The 17,099-nt window shown below is 46.4% G+C and overlaps 1 long non-coding RNA gene and 2 pseudogenes across 2 annotated transcripts in view; 1 reads left to right on the top strand and 2 right to left on the bottom strand.

Moving 5' to 3' along the window:
- LOC117095273 overlaps nt 1–9,295 on the bottom strand; it is a 1,129,150-nt pseudogene extending 1,119,855 nt beyond the window's left edge.
- The window catches only part of LOC117095269, a 247,749-nt gene that overhangs the window by 17,491 nt on the left and 213,159 nt on the right, over nt 1–17,099 (bottom strand). The gene's annotated exons all lie outside the window — the stretch shown is intronic.
- LOC117094235 lies at nt 8,406–9,671 on the top strand (annotated as a pseudogene).

Raw genomic sequence — 17,099 nt, 5'->3', positions numbered from 1 at the left:
GCAACCTGAATCCTTTTCTTCCACAGTAGGACATCTCCCTGTCTTTCACACAATCTAGAAGAACGAGCTAAAACATAAACACAGTAACCTCCAAGGAGCAGGGATCAGAGTAGAGAAAGGTAAGGTAGGGGACTTCTGGGTTTTGTCCTAAGTCTTGTTAATTTCTGACTCTTAGAGCTGTATGCCTGTACAAATTGCTAAAAGTGAGTATTTACCTGTAATCCCAGCACTTTGGGAAGCCAAGGTGGGCGGATCATGAGGTCAGGAGATCGAGACCATCCTGGCTTACACGGTGAAACCCCGTCTCTACTAAAAATACAAAATGTTAGCCGGGTGTGGTGGCGGGTGCCTGTAGTCCCAGCTACTCAGGAGGTTGAGGCAGGAGAATGGTGTGAAACAGGGAGGTGGAGCTTGCAGTGAGCTGAGACCACGCCACTGCACTCCAGCCTGGGCGACAGAGACTCCATCTCAAAAAAAAAAAAAAAAGAGTATTTCGTTTTTAAACAAAATCTGATACTTGACCAACAACACTAGTATATTAAGTGATATGGGTTTTTGTTTTTGTTTCTGTTTGAGAGAGGGTCTTGCTCTGTTGCCCACGCTGGAGTGCCGTGGTGCAATTCTAACTTACTACAGCCTCAAATTATTGGGATCAGGTGATCAACCTCCCGAGCAGCTAGAACCACAGGTGTGCACCACCACGCCCAGCATTTTTCTTTCTTTTTTTGTGTGTGGTACAGGTGGAGGTCTCACTATGTTGCTGGTCTTAAGCTCCTGACCTCAGTGGATTCTACTGCCTCAGCCTATCTGAGTGCTGGGATTACAGCTGTGAGCCCCCACACCAGGCCGAAGTGGTGTATTCTAAAATTTTTTGGAATCCAACCACTTTGAAAAAGTATGGAGAGCTATAAATCATCTCCCCATAAACACACATGAATGCATATACACAAAATTGTTGCACAGGATTTTGGGGACTTCATAAAGTTCTGAGAGCCAGGTTAAAAACCTTAGTTTTATAGATTCTGGTTTCTCTTTTTTCTTTTTTGAGACAGAGTCTCACTTTGTCATTCAGGCTGGAGTGCAGTGGCGTGATCTCCGCTCACTGCAAGCTCTGCCTCCCGGGTTCACGCCATTCTCTCGACTCACCCTCCCGAGTAGCTGAGACTACAGGCGCCCACCACCATGCCAGGCTGATGTTTTGTATTTTTAGTAGAGGCAGGGTTTCACCATAGTCAGGATGGTCTCAATCTCCTGACCTCATGATCTGCCCTACTCAGCCTCCCAAAGTCTGGGATTACAGTCGTGAGCCACTGTGCCCAGCCCTAGATTCTGGTTTATTAAAGAAAATGTATTTCAAGTCAGAGCTTGTCATTTATTGCAAAGGAAAATAAAAACTTCTTTAAGAAAATCAAAAACACCCACATGATAAAATGAGGTCCTTCTTGGTTTTAAACTTCTTGGTGACCACCATCAGTTGTTTTCTTGACCACAGGATGCACCTAATTCCTAACTATGAAAAAAGGTACAAACATTGTTTATTGGGCTTTTGGCTTCAGCCTTGAAACAATCGGATTCTCTCAAACTCAGGAATGTGAATCGCTGTTGGGTTGATGCAGCTGTTTCCATTCTAGAAATGGACCTGGAATCATGTCCTTTTCACCCATGGAGAGTCCTTTGTGTAAAACTTGAAAAGGCAAGGTCCCAAATTCCCCATATGGGTGTTTCTTCCAGTAGAGGAATTACTCTAATGACTTCTTAGCAAAACTTACATCATCAGGGCAGGCCATCAAAATACTCCAAAACACAAAGTTTAGCTCCATTTCTGACGGACCTGTCTCCACTGCTATCAGTCTCACCAACAGCCTCACATCAAGTCAGAGAAACGATTTTTTCATTTAAGAAGGATCTTCATGGCTGGGTGTGGTGGTTCATGCCTGTAATCCCATCACTTTGGGAGGCCAAAGCGGGTGGATCACGAGGTCAGGAGTTTGTGACCAGTCTGGTCAACATACTGAAACCCCGTCTGTACTAAAAATACAAAAATTAGCCGGGCATTGGCACGTGCCTGTGGTCCCAGCTACTCAGGAAGCTGAGGCGGGAGAACTGCTTGAATCCGGGAGCTGGAAGTTGTGGTGAGCCAAGATCGCACCACTGCACTCCAGCCCTGGCAACAGAATGAGACTCCATCTCAAAAAAAAAAAAAAGAGGGATCTTCATGTTCCTGCCAATTTGCAAAAAAAAAAAAAAAAGGTATCTGTTAACCAGGGGCAATGAAAAGCACCTCCCAGGCTGCTGTAGTAAGTGGATCGGTAACTGTGGTGGGAGATTCCAACCCCCGAGACCTGTGACTATGTCACGCAGCAAAAGGGCTTTGCCACAGGCCTTAGGAGAAGGATCCTGGGCTATCCAGGGAGGTCCAATCTAATCCCATGAGCCTCTAAGAGCATAGAACTGGCCAGGAGAGGTGGCTCATGCTTGTAATCTCAGCACTTTGGGAGGCTAAGGCAGGCGGATCACGAGATCAAGAGATGGAGACCACTCTGGCTAAAATGGTGAAACCCCATCTCTACTAAAAATACAAAAATTAGTCGGGCATCGTGGCAGTCACTTATAGTCTCAGCTACTCAGGAGGCTGAAGCAGGAGAATCACTTGAATCCAGGAGGTAGAGGTTGCAGCGAGCTGAGATCACGCCACTGCGCTCCAGCCTGGCCAGCAGTGCGAGACTCCATCTCAGAAAAATATTTTAAAATAAGGCATAGAACTTTCTCCAAGTGGAAGAAAGGAAATGCACACAGGGGAACTGGAGAGCCTGAGCAGGTCCCTGGCCTAGCTAGTCCTGAGCTGATGGGACCACGTGCAAAGACCAGATAGAGGCCCCAGGAGCTGAGGACAGCCCCCAGCAGATGGCCAGCAAGGGAACAGACACCTCAGTCCTGCAACCACAAGGAACTAGATTTGGCCAAAAGCGCTTGGAAACAATTCTCCAGTGTGGAATGCAGCCCAGTCCACATGGTGATTTTTGCCCAGTGACACTCACATCAGACTTCTGCCCCACAGAACTGTGAGATGATACAATTTCAATTGTTTTAAGCCACGAAATATGTGGAAATGTGGTAAAGCAGCAACAGAAATGAATACAGTGATTTACGTGGAAACCCCTAGAAGAGTGTCTGGCACGGTGTTGACACCTGACAAGCGTTTTCTGATTTCTTTACTTCGTAAGGCAGGGCTGGCCACACTCCATCCAAAAGAGATGATAGACTTGCTCTGACAAAACAGATTCAGTGAATTACAAATGGCCCAGAACACCTACAAATTTCACGTTTCAGGTGATTGCCTTTCCTTTCACTTAGAAACCTCCCAATGCTCATCTTACTGATAAACTCTAAGGACCACGCAGGAGACTAAACACCAGACAAACCCAGCCCCAGATGCCCTGAGGGAGCCCATCCCCGCACTCACTCCGCTGCACTGAAATGATGTCCATGTCAGTTTCTCCCACTAGACCAAGAACTCCAGCTCTCCATGTGTGAGTCACCAGTGCTGCCTCTGCATCTCTGCCTCTATGACGGTGCTTCTGAACGTCACAGGAAATCTGTATCAATGTTTGCCAACACTATATATGACAGTGTAACTTAATATCTGCACAGAAAACATAAATTCTTTGAGGACCAAGGCAGGGTTTATTAGCCTTTGTACTCCCACTGCCACTGTCTGGGACATCAGAGGCACTCGGTAGAAGTTGGTGAAGAGAGAGAAAAGGCAGAGGAGAGACAGGAAAGCAGGACCAACACTGCAGACACAGATTCTGAGGTGGCTGGAGGAGAGGCAGGGCAGAGAAACTTCCTGGATGCTGGAATGGGGTTCACTGTGATACCTGCTGCTGGATTTCAAATGTCAAAGGTGATGCTTTGCTGACCTTGACCTCTGACTGCCCTTTAACTGTCCTTTAGCTTTCCCAATCTCAAGACAGGGCACTTAGCAACTGCAATGTCAAGAAACTATGCTTCATTAAAGCATGAGGATGTTATTTACATGGACGTTCATTACTGCATTTTTTACATGGGAATGTAAATAATTGAAGAGATTGTTAAAGACTAAATCATGCACATTCTATAACTTTGTAAAATATTAATGATAACCGAAACACAAATGTTGATGGTCCCCAAAAATGCTAAAATATAAAACAATACTGGCCAATTAAAGATAGAAAACAATCCTAATGAAGCTCCCCAACTGACACATTAAAACTTGTCTGTACATTAAACATTTGGCATTTCAAAGGAAAACCCAGATTCATTCCATTCTTAATATGGCTCTTAAAAAAAAATCTTAGGTAATACAATATTTCATTTAAAATTTACAAAATTCTATTACATTCATGATTTCATTTGATCCTCAAAACAATCTCCTGAGTTAGGCAGAACAGGTATTACTAACAACTAACTCCATTTTACAGGTAAGGGAACTGAAGTTCACAAAGTACTTGGACTTAACAAAAGCTTTAATAAGGCCACATAGCGAAACCAAATTCTCTGCTCAAAAGAACTAGAATAAGTATTTTCTTTTATATTACTTATATCCTGTCAACATCCAAACATGTTTTGAGGTAGCCTGCAATAATAGACATTTACCCAATAAAAACATTAAAATGAAAAACAGGGGGAAAAAAAAAACAGCAGGTGACATGGGAGACAAAGGTACATACCAAAGACTGAGACTTATAATCTAAGAAAACTTCCTGTCTGACCTTCCAGTTCCAGGGAGATAATACTAAAGGAAACAAGATGGTTTATGGACTCATACACTGACAAAAGAGAGGTTGCATCAGTTCTTAACTATGAAACACTCCTGGCAGCCACAGCAAATCTCTAGGACAACATACCAATGGCATCAAAGCAAGAGTATACTTCAGTGATAGAGTGAATTAAGTTCCCTGTTTGGGACCCAGACCAGGGCTAGAGGAAAGAACTCTGAAATGTAGAGTTCAAAAATGTATAAAAATATATCCTCTGTCGGCCAGGCGCAGTGGCTCACACATGTAATCCCAGTATATATATATACCCTCTGTCTTCTCCTTACCCATGTGTCCCCTTCCATGAGAGACTTCCTTTAATTTAATTCATATAAAAATCAAGCCTACTCTAAATAAAAAATACCTCGACATGGAAGCAGCATTAACTAGCTAAGTTTTTTTTTTTTTTCTTTTTTTTGAGGTGGAGTCTCGCTTTGTCACCCAGGCTGGAAGGCAGTGGCCAGATCTCAGCTCACTGCAAGTTCCGCCTCCCGGGTTCACGCCATTCTCCTGCCTCAGCCTCCCGAGTAGCTGGGACTACAGGTGCCCGCCACCTCGCCCGGCTGGTTTTTTGTATTTTCTAGTAGACACGGGGTTTCACGGTGTTAGCCAGGATGGTCTCGATCTCCTGACCTCGTGATCCGCCCGTCTCGGCCTCCCAAAGTGCTGGGATTACAAGCTTGAGCCACCGCGCCCGGCTAGCTAAGTTTTATTAAGACATTAATAAAATCTAGAAAACCATAAAGAAAATCTGGTCACGTTTTGAAGCCCTCTCCTAAGATCAGATTCCCCAAAAGAATAAAGTGCATGGGGCATATAACAAAGACCTTTTCCTAAATTAAGATAAGAATGCAAATCAAAAGAAAGGCAAAATCCTACTGAGTGAAGCAAAAATTGTTATTCAGTAGCTCAACACTTGACCAAATGGCTATTTTTAATCCCTATAATCATCCAAATAACTAGGAATAGCAGAGAAAATTGTGTCTCCTTTCTACAGAGACACGTGGCTTTAAGAAACTCAAGCACATCAAACTCCCACCTTACCAAACAGATAAATTGGAAAGGAGCTTAGTATTTTATTTTTATATGATTTATTTACCTTTTTAATTTTTAGAGAAAGGGATTCACTCCATCACACAGACTGGAGTGCAGTGGCATGATTATAGCTCACTGCAGCTTCTAATCTTGAGTTCAAGTGATCCTCGCACCTCAGCCTCCCAAAGCGCTGGCATTACAGGTGTAAACCACAGCACGCAGCCTGACTATTTTAACGAATTAATTACCATATTCCTTAGAATTGTAGCTCCTTTATAGGTCATTCAACATGTGATGCAATTTTTTACAAGTGGTTTTTTTTTTTTTTTTTTTTTTTTTTGATGGAGTCTCACTCTGTCGCCCAGGCTGGAGTGCAGTGGTGCAATCTCGACTCACTCCAACCTCCACTTCCCGAGTTCAAGTGATTCTCCTGCCTCAGCCTCCCGAGTAGCTGGGACTACAGGCATGTGTCACCACACGCAGCTAATTTTTTGTATTTTTAGTGGAGACGCGGTTTCACCGTGTTAGCCAGGATGGTCTCCGTCTTCTGACCTCGTGATCTGCCTGCCTTGCCCGCCCAAAGTGTTGGGATTACAGGTGTGAGCCACCACACCCAGCCCCCACTGGTAATTTTAAACTATGCTTCAAGCCATTACACAAAGCCAAGTACATCTACTCAAGGCACTCTCAAATTTCCATTTACTCCCATTTTACTCAACAAAATAAAATGTTAAATTGGAACATATTTCACATGACACTTAAAAGATCAACAAAATGCTCCTGAAAAGTTCTGAGCTCAACAACTCCATGAATGAGAAAAAAACAAACCAACTGGATATAGTGGAAATGCTGCACATAAAACACAATTGTGAAGAAGATGCAAGATATTGCCAAAAAGCTGCTTAAGATTTCCTCAGAGATACTTGTCCTTAACTCTGAGTTCAAGTATATACTCATGTAACTCAACTCGTTTAAAAGGAAACAAAGAGGAAAAAGAATTTCCACTTTAGAATTCACATTTTCAAAAGCCTCCATTATTTACACCATTGCCGGGAAGAGAATTTTTCTCTGCTATATTTGCTTGAAAGAATTAAAGATGTAGGGCAAAGATTCTTGGAAATTATGTAGTTTACGATCCTCAAAATTGAGAAAAATGAAGCCCAGAAGAGAAGGTCTTCCAGGAAAATTCCAGAGCCGGAGGTAGACCCAGTACATTGTTTTTGTTTTTGTTTTTGTTTTGAGACGAAGTCTCACTCTATGGCCCAGGCTGGAGTGCAGTGAAGCCATTTTGACTCACTGCAACCTCCGCCTCCTGAGTTCAAGCTATTCTCCTGCCTCAGCCTCCTGAGTAGCTGCGATTACAGGCGCCCACTACCACGCCCAACTAATTTTTGTATTTTTAGTAGAGACAGAGTTTCACCATGTTGGCCAGGTTGGTCTCGAACTCCTGACCTCAAGTGATCCGCCTGCCTAGACCTCCCAAAGTCTTGGGATTACAGGAGTGAGCCACCGCGCCCAGCCTACCTGGTGAGTTTTCATCAAGTACTCTGAACTATGCAACAAACACTAGGAAGTAATAGAAACAAAATTAATCTAAAAACCCTCTGGAGAGTCAAAGAAGTGCAGATTCAAAAACAGCATGAATACTTGGTTTCATGGTATTGAAAAAGGACCTCGCACTTACCCGCATGTACAAACTGCCTGTCCACCTCTATCAGAGCATTTTTCAAGCTGTGCTACAGTTAACCATGTACTGCCCAAAGCCAATCTGTCGCTGCAGATCATAAGCTCTTAAAGACCAGAACTTCAGGAGAACGAGCAAAACTTCAGAGAGAAGGGAGCCACCGAAACAGAATTCATAGCAATGGGTCGGCAGGAGCTGATGACTGGAGGTGCGCTGTAGCCTTGGGGTCTGGGACAGCGGAGGGCAGAGAAGGCAAAAGGGCCTGCATGACACACTACACGGCTAGGAACTACAACTGCGGTGATTAGTTCAGTTTTATCTCGTATGCCTGTTACTTATACACCATCTGTTGTTCAGAAAGAACTTCAGGTTGAGTATTTGGACTCCTTGAGCCTTCTGCTGTTTGTCTCCGGGACGTTTAACACTCTTAAAAGGGGAAAACTGGCCAGTTCGATTTTGCTTCCTGGGACATTACAGGTGTTTCAAAAGTTTGATGAAAGCATTCACTAAGGAGTGATTCCACTTTCTTTGGTGGTTGAGAAATACAGCGTCTGAGGGGCAGCATCAGGTCTTCCCATCAAGCTGAGGTCAGAGTCTCCCCACCCACGGACCTCACCCTCGCTCTCCCCTCACAAATCTGACCTCTAACTGTAACTGCCTTGGCCTCATTCCATGGATGTGGATGCTCCTGCCGGAAACGCATTTTCAGCCCGCCAAATTCTTGGGAGAGTTTCTTCCACTCTCCAGGCGCTGAGAGCTACAAAGTTCAATGTGTCTTTCAGATTTTTTTTTTCTTCCCATTACTAATGGAAGAAATCAAGAAGCGCCAGGTAGAAGGGCCCTTCTCCCTCCAATCAGAGCCCAGCCCGGGGCCAGAGCAGGAAGCCCGCCGGTGGGATGCGCGGTGACAGTCCCTCACCCCCCGAGACCCGCCGGCCTATGGCAGCTGCGCGACAGCCGTAGGCCCGCACCTCTGGCTTCCTCCCGCCGGGGATGTGAGAGGATAAATCACGGGGCCGGGGCAGTGCGCCCCCACCAACCACTTCCCCCGCACACGGACCCCCACTACACGCGCATCTCTGGCGGGGTCGGCTCAGACGAGCCACGGGGCGGCGCACAGCCCCACTAGCAGGACGGCCAGGACCCACGCGCGCGGGTCCACGCAGCCACCTATATAGGTGACAAAACACTCAGCCGTTATGTGGGGCCGGAAAAGAGCCCCCACCCAGAGTCACGGACCCCCTAGTACGAGGGTCCGTGTAGTCCCCTCGGTGAGTCTGGCGAAGCAGTGTCACTGCCAGGGAGGGCGGCGGAGTCTCCCACTCACGGTGACGCGGTCCCCGTCCGACGAGTGAGTCTTCGCAGGGCCCCCTCTGCCGCACGCGGGGACCAACCACGCCGCGGGGGGACCGGGCAGAAGCCAGCGCCCAGGTCCATGCAGTCCCCTCCGCGGCAGACGGGAGGAGCCGGGGAGCAGTGGGGACCGGCCCTCACGCGCAGGGCGACCAGGACCCCGCGCGGGCCCACGCGGTATTGCAGCAGGTGCGAAGTCCCCGGTGCCACCCGAGGCCGAGACAAAGCCCAGGCGCACGGACCCCGGATCCCGACCCCGGAACCTTCAGGGCCCAGCTCGTAGCCGCCATGCCCGGGGCAGGGACCCCGTCGCCCGTCGAGCCGTCTCACCTCAGGCCGCCGCCTCGCAGCGTTCGCTCCTCGCCGCGGCGCCTGGGCCGACTGGAGCGCAGCTGAGCAGCCGACAGAGCCGGGGTAGCCTCAACAATGGAGCCCCGGGGCGTGGCCGCCGCCGCCGCCGCTTCAGCCCGTGTTCCCCGCTCAGGATCCGGCTCCGATCAAGGAGCTGCAGCTGCCTCGGGGCTGCGGCCGGGACACACAACGCACAGGCGCACACGACCCCTCCCTCCGCCCGCTTCCCCGCTCCCCGGCCAATGGGGAACGAGCTATGCGGAGGGGCGCGGCTTGGGGGAACAAAGGGAAGTTGGGCGGGACGGCGCTGGGACTGGGTGTACGGGGTTCCGCGGGAGGACCGGACCCAAGAGCTGGCCGGATCCTGGCCTCCTACAAGACCCAGCTCAACGTCCACCTGGCGTCTGCTCTACAGGACGCGCTCATCTCAAGCCCATAACTCAGGCTTTTAGGGCAGAGAGCGAGAGACAGGCTTGCTTTCCAAAAAGGGAAACTGAGGTCCAAGGAATAGGATTACCTGCTGCGTGAAGTCAAGTAGTCCCATTCACTCGTTCACCTTGTCATTCAGCAAACATTTGGAAGCACGTATGGTGGGCGTTAGGAGTGAAGTAGGGTCGGGCGCGGTGACTTGCGCCTGTAATCCCAGCACTTTGTGGGGCTGAGGCAGGTGGATCATTTGAGGCCAGGAGTTCGAAACCAGCCTGGTCAACAAGATGAAACCCCGTCTCTACTAAGAATACAAAAACTTAGCCGATCGTGATGGCGTGTACCTGTGGTCCCAGCTACTAGGAAGGCTGAGGCAGGAGAATCGTTTGAACCCGGGAGGTGGAGGTTACAGTGAGCTGAGATCCTGCCACTGCATGCACTCCAGCTTGGGCAAAAGAGTGAGACTCTGTCTCCAAAAAAAAAAAAGTAATAGATGGGAAGTAGAAGCGAACTTAGGCCTTCCCTGAAGGAGCTCGGCCAAGGAGTACCTGAAATGTCTCTGCATCTCTTTTCTGCATCTCTTTAAGGTCTGATAAAGGAACCAGGAGCGAGCACTAATCACTTCCCTTTCCTGCCTCAGAGCTTTCATGTGTTTGCTGTTCCCCGCCTGAAATGCCAAGTACTAATACATTTATTTATAGAAATGGGGTCTCCCTATGTTGCCCAGGCTGGTCTCAAACTCCTGGCCTCAAACTGTCCTCTCGTCTCAGCCTCCCAAAGTGTTTGGATTATGGGCATGAACCACTGTCCCCAGCCCTGATCGTCCTTAAAACCTCTTTCCTCATCTTAGTTGAGCTTCCTGCATCATGTGCCCCCACACCCTTGGTTTTCCTGGACCTCCATAGCTGCTCCTCTGTGGGTCCCGGGGACCCACCCCCTTCTCTGCCCAACTTGTATATGTCTGGGCTGAGGGCAAATGCCCTTCCATTTGCAGTGGGCACTGCCACAGGAAATCTCATGCCCTTTTCGGCTTCACAAACTATCCACATGCTCTGCTGCCTGCCAGAGACATTCATCCCAGTCAGATGCCCAGCCCTCACCTTTCCCAAAGCCCCAGCTGGACAAAGGGAAGCATCTGAAATTTTCCGTGGGCCAAAACATCACTCTTCCCACACACACCTACACACTCATCACTCCCACACACACCTACACACTCATCACTCCCACACACACCTACACACTCATCACTCCCACACACACCTACACGCTCATCACTCCCACACACACCTACACGCTCATCACTCCCACACTCGCACCCACCACTGAAAGCCTGGCCTCTAATCTGATTTGCCTAACAAGGTCACCGGATGAACAACACATGCTTCCCTACCTCTCCCCTGCTAAGGCCTCACCGTGTTCTGGGATGTACTCAGGGATCAGGAGAACAAAACCTCAGGGAGTGAAAGGACATTCTAGGGTGCAGGCCTTTGCATCCCCCTCCATGCCCTCACCCCTGCCTGACACACCCTCACCCCTGTACCTAGCCAGCTCCTACCAACCCTTAAAGTCTCACCAAATTCAGTGGTGGCAGCCACATCCTAAAGTGACTGACCCCCCAATGACCTATGCCCTTGTGTAGTCTTCCTGACCTTGAGTACGAGCAAAGTGACTGACCTCTCAATGACCTATGCCCTTGTGTAGTCTTCCTGACCTTGAGTACGAGCAAAACCGGTGACTGTCTTTTAACCCATGGAGCCTGGCAAAAGCAATGGGATGTCACTGTCAGTGTGCATCACCTTTGCACACTGGAGAGAGAGGTTTTGCCTGCAGATGCTGCAGGAGGGAGATGCTGTGCTGAGAAAGGACCTTTGGAAGGGCCCCGTAGGCAAGGAAGCAAAAAGCTGGACCCTTGCCAAGCGGGTCCGAGGAAAGGAATTCTGCCAATAACCTCAGCAGACCTGGAAATGGATTCTGCCCTGGTTGAGCCTCAGATGAGGATGCAGCCCAGCTGCTTAGCGTGAGATCCCAAGCACAGGACCCACTAAAATGTGCTCAACTCCTAGCTTGCCAAAATTGGCTTAAAGGTGTGTGTTGTTTCAAGCTTCTAAGTGTTTAGTTATTGCTTATGAAAGTGTTAAAATCTGAGACAATAACTTAGGTCCCCTCCCCATCACACACATTCTTCTTTCTGGCATTCATCACAATTATACTTACTGATTTAAAATCTCCCCCTTGGCTGGGTGCAGTGGCTCAGGAGTTCCAGACCAGCCTGGCCAACAAGGTGAAGCCCCATCTCTACTAAAAATACAAAAATCAGCTAGACGTGGTGGTGCAATCCTGTAATCCCAGCTACTCGGAAGGCTGAGGCAGGAGAATTGCTTGAATCCAGGAGGTAGAGGTTGCATTGAGCCGAGATTACACCATTGCACTCCAGCCTGAGTGACAAGAACAAAACTCTGTCTCAAAAAAAAAAAAAATTGTCTGTTGCCACTAGCATGAAGGTCCCCTGAGAAGAAAAATGGAAACTCTTGCTCACAACAGTGCCCCAAATGCCCAGCACGGTGTAGCTCTAGGGCAGTTGGTCGATGGTGGACGCTGCTGGTTGGAGGACCCAGCTGGTCCTCCCAGCTGCCTTCTCCCTGGTCACATTCCATTATTGAGAACAGCATAATTTCTTGCCTTTCCAGAGTCCCTCTTAGTGGAGATTGGCCAAGTGACATTGTCCTACCCCGGGAGACATAAGTGGAAGTTGGCTGAAAGGTTTCTAGCCGTGGTGTGCTGGGGCGATTTGAACCAGGACATGAGAGTTGACTGTCCATTGTTCGGGAATTCTGCAAGTTGGTTGTTCAACACATTCAGTACTTAAAATATTAAATAATATAAATGTGCAAAGTAAAAAATGCATTAGACCAGATGCAGTGGCCCATGTCTAACACATTGGAAGCCTGAGGCAGGAAGATCACTTGAGCCCAGGAGTTCAAGACCAGCTTAGGCAAAAAAGGAAGACCTTGTCTCTACAAAAAAAATTTAAAATTAGCTAGGCATGGTGGTGTGTGCGTGCAATCCTAGCCACTCAAGAGGCTGAGGTGGGAGGATCGCTTGAGCCATCTCTTCAAGGCTCCAATGAGCTATGATCGTGCCACTGCACTCCAGCCTGGGTGACAGAGCCAGACCCTGTTTCAGAAATAAACTTATTGTATATATTAATAAATTCATAATAAATGTATATTTATATATCTATCTATGGATTATAATGATATATTTAGACATAAATATATTTTTTGTTTTATTTATTTATTTATTTTGAGATGGAGTTTGACCCTGGTCGCCCAGGCTGGAGTGCAATGATGGGATCTGGGCTCACTGCAACCTCCACCACCCGGGTTCAAGTGATTTTCCTGCCTCAGTCTCCTGAGTAGCTGAGATTACAGGCACGCACCACCACGCCTGGTTAATTTTGTATTTTTAGTAGAGATGGGGTTTTCTCCATGTTGGTCAGGCTAGTCTCAAACTCCTGACCTCAGGTGATCTGCCCACCTCAGCCTCCCAAATTGCTGGGACTACAGGTGTAAGCCACTGTGCCCAGCCTAGATGATATATTTATGTATTATAATTATGTATATTAATTTTATATAATTATATATGAATATAAATATAAAAACTTTCCTTGCCTTCTCTTGTTTCTACCTACAGTCAGTCCCATGACTTCAAATACTATCTACATGTAATAATTTTAAATGTGTATTATACATATACATATATATATATATTTTGAGATGGAGTCTCGCCCTGTCGCCAGACTGGAGGGCAATGGCACTATCTAAGCTCACTGCAACCTCTGACTCCGGGTTCAAGTGATTCTCCTGCCTCAGCCTCCCAAGTAGCTGGGCTTATAGGCGCCCACCACCACGTCCAGCTAATTTTTGAAACAGGATTTCTGCATGTTGGTTTGTTGGTTTCGAACTCCTGACCTTAATCGATCACCCGCCTCTGCCTCCTAAAGCGCTGGGAATACAGGCGTGAGCCACCTTGACCAAAATGTTTTCCTATTTCCAAACATTTTACATGAGAGGAAAGCAGAGAATAAATCATTCTCTGCTTTCTGTAAAAAAAATCTTTGTGCCTCTCTTCTTTTCACCTTTCCTAAGTGTACATGTTACCAAAATGTCTTTAGGTTGAGGTCCCCCCATGAAAACTTTACAGGGTGCTGTGTCCTCAGCCACCCTCCTGTCTTTTCCTAGTCCTGGCATTTTAGAACTGTCTGGGGATGACCCAGGATACCCACAGTGGCCATGTCTATTGGAGGGTCTAGTGAGTATCAGCCCCTGGGTCATCTCATCCCCAAGGACAGCCTGAGGTAGGGGGTAAGTCTCTCAGGGGAGCAGCTGGATGCTCTTGGCCTTAGAGGAATCTCCTGGTATAGTTTCATCGAAAATGGTATTAGTTACCCTTAGGGGTATTAAAATTTTAAGATATTGAAATGAATGGACAATACAACATAATGTCTTTAAAGCTAGGTCATTAAAACTGTTCCTCCAGCCGCAGTTTTCATTCCTCGGAGACACATTGATGGTCTGCCAATGGGATGCTGATACTGAGAGGAAAAGGCAGAAATGGTTTCTGTTCTCTAGATTGTCTCAGACTTGTGAAGAGAGAAAAACTGTCCCAAAGGACAAGGAAAACCCACCCCAGACAGGATGTGCAAGAACCTGAATATGAAAATGCACTTAAGGCGCACAGAAGGACAAAGAGCAGTGGCAGTGCCTCCTAGGTGGTCACTGAGTACTTTACTGAACAGGATGGGTGTCCCGAGGGATGGAATGGCCTGCTGTGACACTTAGAAAGGTCTGTGTTGGAGTCTGCACTGCCTCTCCCTGAGTTTGTTACCTTGAAAAGGCTTGTCCGTTTATTTGAGTTTCAGTTTTTCATTGACTGTAAGATACATTTTGTCAGTACAGCTTGAAAGATAAAAATACTGTTTCCAAAGAGGCAAGATAAAATGATGCATTTTATTTGCTAAAAATTCATATTTATTTCTTCCCCAGAGTGAGTGTAGTAAGTTTTAAACGTCTGTTCTTGTTAAGGGTAATTTCAAATGGAATTGGACTTAGCTTTGTCAATGTTACTGGTGAAATAAAAGTGTGATAGATAAATTGATGATTTACAAAGATTCCCCAAATTGTCAGTTTCCCTCTTGTAGCATGGTGAAGAATTTATGACAGTGGACACATCTGTATCCTCTTATCTGGATATCTGAGGGGTTTTTAGTGACTTTTGGATTTTTTCTTTTTTTTGGAGACACTGTCTTGCTCTGTAGCTCAGGTGAAGTGCAGTGGCGCCATCTCTGCTTACTGCAACCTCTGCCTCCCGGGTTCAAGTGATTCTCCTGTGTCAGCCTCCCGAGTAACTGGGATTATAGGCACCCACCACCACACCCAGCTAATTTTTGTATTTTTAGTAAACACGGGGTTTTAGGCCTGGCACGGTGGCTCAGGCCTGTAATCCCAGCACTTTGGAAGGCCAAGGTGGGCGGATCATGAGGTCAGGAGTTCCAGAGCAGCCTGACCAACATGGTGAAACCCTGTCTCTACCACAAATACAAAAAAATTAGCTGAGCCTGGTGGCAGGCACCTGTTATCCCAGCTACTCGAGAGGCTGAGGCAAGAGAATTGCTTGAACCCGGGAGGTGGAGGTTGCAGTGAGCCAAGATCTTGCCACTGCACCCCAGCCCAAGCGACAATGCAAGACTCTGTCTCAAAAAACAAACACACAAACAGCAAAAAGGCGGGATTTTGCCATGTTGGCCAGGCTGGTCTCAACCTCCTGACCTCAGGTGATCGCCCACCTCAGCCTCCCAAGGTGCTGGGATTACAGGCCTGAGCCACCAGGCCTGGCCCACTCTGTTTTCTTTTTATTTCCTAAATTTTAATATCTTTGAGTTTGTCTGTTCCTTTATCACTGTTTTCTTACATAAAAGAAATTCTGCCTAATCCTTCGTAAAAAGAAAAATCTTCCTATGACTTCTGAAAGTGTTCTGGTTTTATCTTTCATATTTGAATATATAATAAGTTGATTATGGTTCATGGAATAGAGAAGAAGACAATGCATTTTCCCAAGTAGATGCCAGCCTGGTTTGCCTCATATTTTAAAGTGCATGTGATTTCTTTTTCTATTCTACAGTGCCTACTTTATCATTCATCCACTTTCCATATAAATGCTGCGTCATTAAGACTTTTTTTTTCCCTTGGTCTGCTTGCTCATCTCTCTGCTAATACTGTGCTGTCCTGAGTGTTTTCATTTGAAAATCTTAGAAGTATGTTAGACAAGCCATCACTCTTTTTTTAGATGATGAAAAAACGTTAGACGTTTGTTATTTTTACTACGTATGAAAAAGTAGTTTTTCTTGCCTAAAAATCTCTGATTTGGGAATTTATGCGATTTCATAGGACTAGCATCTGGAAGTGGTGACATTAGTGTCGTTTTAAAAAACATATGTCGTATTCCTCTTATTTTTTCTGCCTTGACATTGTGCAATAGAAATTTTAAAAATTTTGTATTCCTGTTGTTACATATCAATTACTGGTTTTATTTACTACTCAATTAATTTAATGAGCCTACTCTGTCGGTGTAATCACATGGAATGGGCTCAACTCCCCAGTTAACAAGCGACAGCACATGTAAAATATTGTCTACCAGGGAAATTCATTGAACCTTTTTGTTCAGACTGTGTTTTGGTGGCTGGTTCCCTAAGCACCACTGCAGTGACACAAAATAATAGACCTTCGCAGAAAAAGTTTTGGCAAATATATTGCATAAGCCATTTAGATGCAGTGGGTCATTCTTATTACTTGGGTTCATGGAATCCCTTTCAAAATGTAAGTTACTAATACAAACAAGATGCAACTTTGCGAGCAGGTGGTTTTAAGAATAAGTAGTCTCAGGACTGGTAATAACTCCCTTAAGCACATCAGGTAGGACTTTATTATGACAGATAATAGAAATGTACAAAGTGAAGTTGAAAGGCAACTCCTAGCAGCACATCTTACTCCCTGGACTCTAATGAGATGGGTGTTCTAGTTTGCTCTTGGTTTTTGAATAGTTCAATTCTAGCATTAGTACTGCTGTGTGGGAGGGAGTATGTGTGAACAGAGTAAGAGTTGTGACAATTGAGTCATAGAATAAATGCTTGAAAATTTTAGAATCATGTAAACAGCTTATTGATTGAGTATAGATTCCCAGTGCTGTCAGTCTCACCCATCCTTCTATCCACATGTGTGGAATGTTCTAGGACTCCATGACTTTTGAGGATGTGGCTGTGAACTTTACCCAGGAAACGGGTTTTGCTAGATTCTTCTCAGAAGAATCTCTACAGAGAAGTGATGCAGGAAACCTGCAGGAACCTGGCTTCTGCAGGTGAGAATGACAACACATTTCACTTAATTACAGAAGCATTT

Source organism: Trachypithecus francoisi, unplaced genomic scaffold (assembly GCF_009764315.1).
Source record: "Trachypithecus francoisi isolate TF-2019V2 unplaced genomic scaffold, Tfra_2.0 Lachesis_group13, whole genome shotgun sequence".
In the NCBI taxonomy this organism is placed as follows: Eukaryota; Metazoa; Chordata; class Mammalia; order Primates; family Cercopithecidae; genus Trachypithecus; species Trachypithecus francoisi.
The sequence above is the reverse complement of the archived record's forward strand: the minus strand, read 5'-3'. Positions and strand labels throughout refer to the sequence as shown.